We start from the raw sequence: 10444 nt of genomic DNA, 5'->3' as shown, positions 1-10444 counted from the left end.
TTGTTGAATTTGCCAAGCAAGCACTTTTCTAAAAATTAGAGTTGAACTGCTCCCCCAAGCTATTGCCTAATCTGCAGGTTTTGTTTTTTGTTTTTTTTTTGGGGGGGGGGGGTGTTCCTTCTCCTTTCTTTTACTTTCCTCCCCTACCCTCATCCTGTGGCTCTTCCTTGTCCCTAATACCATCTGGTCTTGAAGATTTAACTTCAAGAGTTGCTGGTCGGAGTCCGTTCCTAGGTTTTTACCCTTGGGGACACATCCTTAGGTCTATACAGTGTAGGTAAATCCTCAAAGAGGCATTCTGTCCCATTCTCCCCTCTCCCCAGCGTTCAGGTTCCTCTGGTTTCCCTCCCTTACCCCACCCCCCCTGCCCTGGGGGGATGCTGTGAGAATGGAAAGTAATTCCTGGCCTAACGCCACCTCAGGGTGCTCAACCTGCTGACTGTGCTTACTTACTGGCAGCTATGGTAGCGGCTGGAGCTGGGGAAGCCTGGGCTGGATTGAGCCAGCCTGGCTCTGTGACTAAACCATTAGTCTCCTAGCTCTGGGGATGATAGCTATTCCCAGGAGAGGGGCAGTAGTAGCAGCTGTTCGTGCTGGGAGTGAGGACTGCTGGACACCCACCCCCAACCCCTGGGAGAGGAGGGGGAAGGCCACGAATGTCAGCAGTGGTTGGAAGACTGAAATGCTAACATTGTGAGGCCTGAGTACCCTGGCCCTTCCTCACCAGCATCAGGGCCAGCTGTGTCTGAGATAACAGAACAATCAGAACCTCCTAATAGGTGAGAGTAGTGAGTAAAAACCCAGCACAGTTCTCTCCAGCCCCCAGCCCCCCAGTCACACTCCCAACCTTTGTGCTTGCATGGGATCTCCAGATTAGGCCCCTGCTCCACAATCAGAGAAAGGGACCTGGAGAGAAGGTGCTGGCAACCCTGCCCTGGAGGAGCCTTCCTAAGGAATTGCTTCTTCCTAGCCAGGTTAGCAGAAGCCAAGTTTTGTGCTGAGTCTGGCCAGTTTAGATGTGTTCCCTCCCCTCCCCACCCCCCATCCCGTGGCTGGCAGCCCAGGGGTGAGTGTGCATTGATCCGGAAGGGTGCCCAGTGTGCATCAGAGCCGGGGCCTACTTGACAGAGCTGCTGGGCTGGTTCTGCTGGGGACACGTGCTACCTGGCCACCCTCTACCCATGCCTGTGATTCATGGCTCCCAGTCCTCACCACAGCCCTCTTCTGCAGCTCAGGAACAGGCTGGGGCAAACCTGGCTAGAAGATCTGTTCAGCCGGCATGGCTCACTCAGGGTTTGATTCCCGGTCAAGGGCACATGCCAGGTTGCGGACTCGATCTCCCTTAGGGGGCGTGCAGGAGGCAATTGATGAATGATTCTCTTTCATCATTAATGTTTCTATCTCTCCCTCTCCTTTCCTCTCTGAAATCAATAAAAAAAATATTTTAAAAAATCTGTTCTGCTGGGCAATCTTTCCTCCCTACTCCATCCCAAATTTTGCTCTTTTGTCTCGAAATCTCCAAGGACCTGTTTGTTTTTTAAAAAATATATTTTATTGATTTTTTACAGAGAGGAAGGGAGAAGGACAGAGAGTCAGAAACATCGATCAGCTGCCTCCTGCACACCCCCTCCCGGGGATGTGCCCACAACCAAGGTACATGCCCTTGACCGGAATCGAACCTGGGACCCCTCAGTCCGCAGGCTGACACTCTATCCACTGAGCCAAACCAGCCAGGGCAAGGACCTGTTTTCTCCAGTTCTGGTCACCTGGGGGACCGAGGTCTCTGGATTTGGGAGAAGGATGTATGAATAGGTGCTTTCCCACCCCCACCCCCCCAGCAAAGGGGCCTCCAAGGTGCCAGCTTTTGGTTCTGGCTCTGCCCTCCCTCCCTATCTGGTTAGGGCCATCTTCTCCCCCAGGGCAGGCTCTAGCCTGGGGCCATGGTCCACAGAAGACCAATGAATATCCCAACTCTTCCCCACAACTGCTTGGCCTGACCAGCTGGTGGGAGTGTCAGAGTGAGATGGAGAAGCCAGTGGTTTTGAAGGGGTTGTGGGGAGAGGGCAGCACTGGGGAATTCTAATTAGAAAGCTACGCCTGGCTGGGTGTAGGTGGCGAGCTTTGGGAGAATCTTGCCTTGGTCCCTCCTGCCTAGGCATTCTTCCTGTTGCGCTTTTGGGCTAACGGTTTGGAGTGGGGATAGGCTCAGGATTGGGGGTGGGTTGTTGGTCCCTTGTTTCAGCTTTGTTATTGAATAGACTTCCTTTGACACCCTGAGATGGATGCTGAGGGAGAGGCTCCTGAAGGCAGAGGATCTCTGGGGGCCGGGAGTGATGGGCAGGGGCCGGCTGCCTGTGGGGTGAAGCTGAAGGAAACCAGTGGTTCCAGATTTGGGGCCCCCTTCTGAGCTGCCCTCCCCCACCTCACCTCGTACAAGTTGGGTTGTAAAATCCAGATGGCGGGCACGTTCCCTGGGGACTCTGCCCTTCCCTGAGCCCCTCCTCATTCGGGCCAAGATGGCAGTGGTCCCCTTCCCATGCCCTCTCCAGTTCTCCTGTGCTGCACTTGCTTAAGGAAGAGAAAAGGCAAAGAGGAAGGAAACAAGGTCTCTAAGTCCCAGAGGGGGCATGACTTGCCCGAGGACACAGGACTCCTTAGTGGTACATCCAGATCCTTCCTCCGAGGCCGGCTCTTTGTGCTCCTGGCACAGACAACAGGAGCTAGGAGCTAAGCGGCATCTCAGCCCTCTGACCTCCCCTTCCCTCCCTCCTTCCCCGCCTTGATTAGACTAAGGGCCGGCTTTCCGCTCCCCGACTCCCCTTCCTGAGGAGTGGCCGTTTTATCTCTGAAGCCCAGTACAGCTCTGGCCTCAAATCTGGCCAGAAGTCCCCACCCTCCTTTCACACTGTCATTCCAAGTCCTTGTTGGGGTGGACAACTTCACTGGGGCCTGGGAAGCCCTGAATTCCGCGGAAGCACTGAGGGTGCTCAGGACAGCCTGTTCTCCACCGCAGGCCGTTCTGGACGGAGGCCAGTGGGAGGAGGGCTGAATGAAGGCAGTAAGGGAGGCCCAGGCCAGCACTGGGCTAAGGGGTAAGCAGTCTGTAGCCACACATCATTTCCAAGGCCATCTGCTGGACCCTGGGCCGGGGAGTTGGTGGGAGGGTGTTTTAGGACCTGCTCCCTAGCTAAGCCAGAGGAGGGTGTTTTCCTTCCTTCCTTTTTCAGTTTTTTTTTGTTTACTTTTCTCCCCCTCCCTCACCTGCTTACCAAAGTCATAGGTCTTTGTTGGGGAAGCAGTTTAGAAACTTTGAAAATGGATAACCCCATAATGTAAACTTCAGGGCCAGCTAAACATTTGAACAGGTTCTTACATAGAATTTTCCAGATTTTCTTTTTTTGCATAGACATAAAAGGTACGCATATACCACACACGTGGGATTATATGACACATTGTCATACAGTTTTGCTTTTTCTCTTTTTAAAAACAATTCTTAAAATCCTCACTTGAGGATATGTTTGTTTATGTGCTTAGTATTGATTTTAGAGAGTGGAAGGGAGAGAGAGAGAGAAAAACATCCATGTGAGAGAGAAACATTGCCAACCCAGGTTGAACCGAAAGCTAGGTATGAACTAGAACCTGCAACCTTTCTGGTGTACAGGACAATGTTCCAACCAACCCAGCCATCTGGCCAGGGCTTCCCCCGCATCCCCCACCCCCAAACTATAAGAGAGAGTTTGTTAAGAAAGTCACAGAGGTAGAAGAAGTGAAGTGCAGAAGAAATGGGCTCAGGAAACAAGTTACAGAGGCAAAAGAAGGGGCCCTTGGAGTTTAGAAGAGAAAAAGGCAACACGCCTGGGGGGAGTGGAGGGGACAGGAACGGCGCCATGTGCTCCTGAGAGGGAGAGCCTGCTTTTCTCATTAATGTGTCTTGGGCATTATTCAACGTCAGGACAAATGGATTTCCCTCGTTCTTTTTGATGACTACACGAGATTCCATTGTGTGAACGCGCCATCGTTTATTAATTAAATCCAGAGTGTCCACGGTAATGAACTTCCTTGCACGTATTTCTTTGTACACTTGGGGGGAGATACCCTTTCAGAGAAATTTCTAGAAGTGGAATGGTCGTCAGAGGGTATATGTATTTCAAGTTTTCACAGACAGTGCAAAGTGCGTGTTTGTGTAGAGAGGGTTTGGGCGGGGAGAGAAATTTAATCCAGCCTCCGAGATTTCAAGGCCTCTTCACACGGAGGGGGCCTGTCGTGGGGTGGACATTCTAGCACTCTTGCTTTTGTGGAGGTAAGAAACAAAACCACCAGCAAGCTGGCAGAAGATCTGCAGGCCTGGGGAGTGAGCTTGGGCTGATTTTACTGGGCTAGGGGACTGAGCCCCACCCGGGGCTGCCTGGCTGCTGGCGGAGGTGGGCAGATGGCGAGGACTCCCAAGCACCGGGCTTCGCTTCTCGCAGAAGGCAGGCAGAGTGGGCGAAACTACTCCTAAAATAAATCCCCAGGACGTGGCTCAGAGAGGGCGTCAGGCTGGGACTAGGAGTGCGTGCTGTGAAGGGAACGTGGGGACAGATCTGGAGCCTGAAGGAGGGCAGCGTAGGCCCTGGACCTCCTTCGGGGCGACCCTGACTCCTCTAGCGGGGACCCCCACCACCTGCTAAGGAATCCTGGAACAGGAAGCAGAAGCCTGAAGTGTCAGAAACCTCAGCCACGCGGGTCTGTCTGGGGCTCCACCGCTCATCAGTTCATTCATTCAGGCTCCTGGCCTAATCCCGGGTCCAAGCCCCTTCAGATGGGGTGGCAGGAGGTGGGGAGGCAGGAGGGTTCCTCGCTTTAGCACCTCCCGGCCCCGCCTATTAGATCTGGTGAAGGGATTGGTGGGGGAGGGTAGGAATGACCGCTGGGTTTTAAAGATTGCGGAAAGTGAGGTTTTGTGCTTTTGATTGTATTTGTTTTTACAAGATTATCCATTGCTTTTCACTCCAGATGCTGACCCTTATCCTTAGGGAGAGAGAAGGCAGAACTGCTTAATCACTCTTTGGCTCCGGTGCTCTTCCATCTCTGATGGGAGAGGAACAGGGGAGCCACCAGAATGACCGGGCGGCACTTCGGGAAGTAACCCACAAAGGAAGACTAGGCTCTACCACCAACTTCTGTGACCTGGACCAAGCCACTCCTACTCCCCTGGCCTCAGGTTACCCTGTTGTAAAGTGAGGGGGTTGAGTAAACAATATCAGATCTTTTCTGCTTCATTTGCATTTAGTTATTTATTTTTTTGTTTTTCTGTGGTGTTTTTTCCCCCTCTTCTTTCTTTTTTTCTGGTTCACTTTCTATGGTTTTCAGGACAAGGTGAGTGTGAGGAACTCATTAATGATCTCTCTCCCTTCATCTTGTCATTCTCTGAAATAACCTTGTTTGTGTTTTGTTTTTAAGTTTGTTTACTGTCTGCTTTCACCTCTAGGCTATGCTTTTTAGGAGGACAGCACTCATTCATTTTGTTCACCATTGTATCACCAGTGTGTGTGGCAGGCACACAGTAGGTGTTCAACTCATATCTGTGGAAGGTGGGATGTCCACTCAAGCATTGAAGGGTTGGGGTGCCATCTCAATAAAGAAGTGGTTTTAGTCTATAAATGCTGATAGCACTCAGGAAAGAAGCTAGCAAGTAAGGTTGGAGAGTTTATCTGGGAAGGCTTCCTGGAGGAGGTGAGGAAAAGAAGCAGATTTACTTGGAGAACCATGGGCTTAAGAGTACTTTCTTGACCCTGCCTGCTGCTCAGGAGGAAAGACTTGAGTCTGAGGTTTAATACACACAGTTTCATTCCTCCCTCTCCAGTAATTAATCACCTGGCCTGAGACGCTCCCTAGAGTCTGTTTACCACTACCCTCCCTCAGCTCCTCCCAAGGTTACCCAAGGATTGCCACTCTCTGCCTCCCACTGCAGAGGAGTCCAGTGTGGAACAGGTACTGGGAAGGGATTCCCAAGATTTAGACCCGAGCAGCCCCGCATGGCAGCCACCAGCCACATGTGGCGACCGAGCAGAGAATAGGTGGCTGAACTGAACTGAAACACACTGTGTGAAATGCACAGTAGAGTTTGAAGACTTAGAACAACAACAACAACAAAATGTAAACTATCTCATTCATCAATTTTGTTAGTATATTCATACTTTTTAATATAGATATGTTGAGATGAAATATTTTTAACATATTGAGTTAAATAAAATACTTGAAAATGTGGCTACCAGAGACCCCAAAATGACACACGTGGTTCACATTCTATTTCTGTTGACAATGCAGGCCCAGATATCTGGAGAACGGAGCGTTATGGGTAAAAGAATGGGAAGTCCATCATTCTTCTTTCCTTCTAGAATCAGAAGAGAAACAGGCCACACTGCAGCAGCCTGGAAGGAGGGGAGATGACTAGAAGGACTGGAAAACCTGACAGATCGGCACACGTTCCTTCCTGAAAAGCTTTCTGAGCAGGTGAAGACTTGGCATATCTTGAATTGTCTAAAAAGATCTTATCAAACTAGGATTCTCTATTTTCCTAGCTTCATTCAGGGCATTTCCCCTCTATAAACAGCAATTTAACTGTGTATTTGGTGATCAGCCCAGATACCTGGAATCCACAACAAATTCTTAACATGATATTATCCAGTAGTTTCTGATCGTTCCTAGACTGCTGTGATAGTAGCAATAGTGTTGATAGACTGAGGTTTCACCATCTTGCCCTTCCCTGCTGCCTTCCTCTGCCCCACCTGCCCTGCACCCCACTCGGAGGTGCTGGAGCAGAGAGAGGGCTCAGGCAGGTAAGCCTGAGGGGGAAGAGGCCAGCTGGGGTTCTGGATAATCTACTAATTGGATTATCTTCTCCTGAGTTTGCACCTGCATAAGTAGGTGGCCTATATGCAGACAGAATGCACTGGGATGAACCATGAGGAATCAGGTTAAGAGAGAGAGAGAGAGAGAGAGAGAGAGAGAGAATCCCGAAATAAAATCTTTCACCTACTTATCTCCCATCCAGAGCGTTAATTCAATCAGTCTGACACTGTAGGCACTGGAGTTCAGGTGCAATCTGTACACAAAGGCCTCCTAGATGAGGCAGGAATTCAGAGGGCACATGATTTATTGAGGGCAAAGTCTCAGAGAAGGGGAGCAGGATGGGGCAGGGGAAGAGCAAAGATGAGCTCCCACCCCTGGAGTCTAATCTTGGTGTGATCCTGTGGGGCAGCTCTGGATGGAGAATGGAACCCAGAAAGGATCCCTCCGGAGATAGGGAGGCTGGTGTTGTATGTCCTCAGTAGCCAGCTAGTTGGCTGCTGCTTGTTCAAGTCTCCAGAGAAGGGGCAGCCAGCAGCCCTTGGAAACAACACTCAGCCAGTCCAGGGATCTGGGTGGGGCATCGAGGGCATCCTCTCAGGGTGTAGCCCGAGAAGACAAGTACTAATTGGATTATCTTCTCCTGAGTTTGCACCTGCATAAGTAGGTGGCCTATATGCAGACAGAATGCACTGGGATGAACCATGAGGAATCAGGTTAAGAGAGAGAGAGAGAGAGAGAGAGAGAGAGAGAATCCCGAAATAAAATCTTTCACCTACTTATCTCCCATCCAGAGCGTTAATTCAATCAGTCTGACACTGTAGGCACTGGAGTTCAGGTGCAATCTGTACACAAAGGCCTCCTAGATGAGGCAGGAATTCAGAGGGCACATGATTTATTGAGGGCAAAGTCTCAGAGAAGGGGAGCAGGATGGGGCAGGGGAAGAGCAAAGATGAGCTCCCACCCCTGGAGTCTAATCTTGGTGTGATCCTGTGGGGCAGCTCTGGATGGAGAATGGAACCCAGAAAGGATCCCTCCGGAGATAGGGAGGCTGGTGTTGTATGTCCTCAGTAGCCAGCTAGTTGGCTGCTGCTTGTTCAAGTCTCCAGAGAAGGGGCAGCCAGCAGCCTTGGAAACAACACTCAGCCAGTCCAGGGATCTGGGTGGGGCATCGGGGCATCCTCTCAGGGTGTAGCCCGAGAAGACAAGAGCCGCTGACCTGGGCAAGCCAGCGCCCTGATTGCCGTGTTTGTTTGGCAATCCAGGCCTCTTGCTACTCTCACTCTTGGCCTCAGCCTCAGCCTCGGCCCTTATCTGCCCTGGTCTCTCCTTGTTCCTCCTGCCATCTGTCTCTGTCCCTGGTTCCCGCCTTTGATCTAAATCTCTCTTTTCTGCAGGTTTATCTGAAATTCAGGATAAAGCCCCGAGTTTCTTCCAGAGCCTCCAGGAAGCTGGGCTACTGAGTCATCCCAGTTGACCTGTTCCCTTGCCAATGGGCCAGTTGAGCCCCACGCTCCCTTAGGCAGAAAGCGCAGGTGTCCCAGGGGACATTTGACTCAAACCCCTTCTCTTACGCTCTCCCTTTACTGGGTGTATCCATCCCCACCTCCTCTGGTGGAGAAAGGACAGTTTAGGAGAAATTCACTCTCAAGGCTTGACTGAAACATCGCAGGATGCATTCTCTGAAAGGGAAGGGTGGGATCTAGGCTGGCTTCCTTAGAAACGTCAGCTTAGAAAAGACACCTCCTTTCCCTGCCCCTCCCAAGTTCAAACAGGGACTGGGGGAGAGGAAGAGATGACTGTTTCCACCCAAAGGCTGGGGGATGGATGAACTGACCTCTGAACCTTCCTTTTCTCTGGCATAGCCCTGTTTGTAGCAAAAGAGAGAAAAAAAGCGTTCTCTGAGGCCATTTGGCTGCTCCTTTATACCCCAAATTACACCGGGGGCCCAGTGTCATGCCCTCCACATCTCCCTGTTCTTCACATGTGGCTTTCTTGTGGTATATCACACCACACACACACATACACACACACACACACAAATTGTTGTTGAAACCAGAGCTGCTGGCCCCAGGGAGGGGAGTGAGGAAGCAACTGTGGACAGGTGTGGGTGGCTACATACCTTTCCTGCTGGGAGGTGACACTTCCACTACACCTCCTCAGGTTTCACCTGAACCTCACCCTCACCTTGGTCCCCTGTGGTCAGCGTAAACAGGAGAAGCTGAGCTGACTCACTGCCAATGAGGAAAAATATTATTTTTTTATTATTATTTTTAAAAAACATGTTTTTATTGATTTCAGAGAGGAAGGGAGAGGGAGAGACAGATAGAAACACCAATAATGAGAGAGCATCATTGATCAGCTGCCTCCTGCACCCCCCTCCCCCCCACTGGGGATTGAGACCGCAACCCAGGAATATGCCCTTGACCGGAATCGACCCTGGACCCGAACCCAGACCCCTTCAGTCCACAGGCCGATGCTCTATCCACTGAGCAAAACTGGCTAGGGCTTATTATTATTGATTTTTAGAGTGGGGGGAGGGAGAGAGAGAGAGGAATATTGATCAGTTATGTCCAGTATGCGCCTATCTAGGGATTGAACCGAAACCTAGGTATATGTCCTGAACAGTAATCAACTGCCACTGAGCCACCCAGCCGGGCAAGGAAAGCATTCTTTTTTTTTTTTGAGAGTTCTATATTCTTTTAAAATGTTTTTATTGATTTTAGAGAGGAAGGGAGAGGGAGAGAGAGACAGAGACATTAATGATGAGAGAGAATCATTGATCAGCTGCCTTCTCCACTGGGATGGAGCCCACAACCCAGGCATGTGTCCTTGATTGGAATCGAACCCAGCACCCTTCAGTCCACAGGCCGACGCTCTATCCACCGAGCCAAACCAGCTAGGGCAAGGAAAGCCTTCTTACCATGCCTTTGAACTGTCTGCAGATCAATTCTCTCAAGGACCAAATCTGGGGGAAACTCATCTTAAAGATCAGTGGCAGGAACTGGGCCTAGTTGCTGGGTGAACCTCAGTGACGGTTGAGAGAAGCGCCCTGGAGACGGTTGGGCAGCACGCATTCTCCCTGACGTATCGGCTAAAGGCAGGTGTGGGGCAAGGATAAAGTTCGGTCTGGAGCAGGGAAAGTGACCCTGGAGGACGGAAACATTTGGCACTTCTGAATCAGAGGAAGAGATGGCCTGATTGGACGTGCCACCCCTTTAGGCTGGGGCCGGGGCTGTAATTGCTGTAATTCGTTGATGAATGCAATTTGCAGCCGGCTTCTCTCCCTGTGACAGGCTTCAATTAGAGCTGCCAGAGGATCTGGAATAGGAGGGGGAGCTGAGATATTGTTTCCAAGTGCTTCTCTTAGTCCAGCGGTTCTCAACCTGTTTGAATGCAATTTGCAGCCGGCTTCTCTCCCTGTGACAGGCTTCAATTAGAGAGCTGCCAGAGGATCTGGAATGGGAGGGGGAGCTGAGATATTGTTTCCAACTGCTTCTCTTAGTCCAGCGGTTCTCAACCTGTCGGTCGTGACCCCTTCGGCGGTCGAACGACCCTTTCACAGGGGTCGCCTAAGACCATCCTCCATATCAGATATTTACATTACGATTCA

The sequence above is a fragment of the Myotis brandtii genome, unplaced genomic scaffold, assembly GCF_000412655.1.
Source record: "Myotis brandtii unplaced genomic scaffold, ASM41265v1 scaffold469, whole genome shotgun sequence".
Classification (NCBI taxonomy): domain Eukaryota; kingdom Metazoa; phylum Chordata; class Mammalia; order Chiroptera; family Vespertilionidae; genus Myotis; species Myotis brandtii.
This window is presented reverse-complemented; position numbering follows the sequence as displayed.